At 44.8% G+C, this 435-nt stretch overlaps 1 protein-coding gene across 1 annotated transcript in view; it reads right to left on the bottom strand.

The window, feature by feature from the left end:
- Positions 1 to 435, bottom strand: part of LOC101308731 (probable L-type lectin-domain containing receptor kinase S.5-like) — a 6,748-nt gene that overhangs the window by 2,732 nt on the left and 3,581 nt on the right. The window lies entirely within an intron of this gene.

The raw sequence follows: 435 nt of genomic DNA, 5'->3' as shown, positions 1-435 counted from the left end.
GATCACTTTCCCTCCTCGGCGAGTCCGTTCTTTTCCAGTTTTCCGGCAAGATCGACTTTGTTTGAAGTTTTGAGTGATCTCGCCAGAAAACTGGAAAATAACGGACTCGGCGGGGAGGGAAAGTGGTCGGGGACGCTGCTGGAGTCTTCTGGGGTGGAGGCGCGCCGTCGCCGGCGCCGGAGGATGGAGAACGGACGGATGTCCGCACTTTAAGGCCGGTGCGGATGTCTGCTCCTGATCTGGCTTGTATATATATATATATATTTACACAGTTCCTATCCAAAACGAAACTTCGCTTTGAAATTAAAGTGTGAACTTCATTATTTGACTCACTTTGTCGTCATATTCGTTCAAATTATTGATACTAATGTATAGATCATTCATACAAAATTTCATCAAGATTGATGATCGTTTGGGTACTGAATTAGATCAAAT

This window comes from Fragaria vesca, unplaced genomic scaffold, assembly GCF_000184155.1.
Source record: "Fragaria vesca subsp. vesca unplaced genomic scaffold, FraVesHawaii_1.0 scf0512949, whole genome shotgun sequence".
NCBI classification, from domain to species: Eukaryota; Viridiplantae; Streptophyta; class Magnoliopsida; order Rosales; family Rosaceae; genus Fragaria; species Fragaria vesca.
Note: the sequence above shows the minus strand (reverse complement) of the source record. Positions and strands in the feature narration are given on the sequence as shown.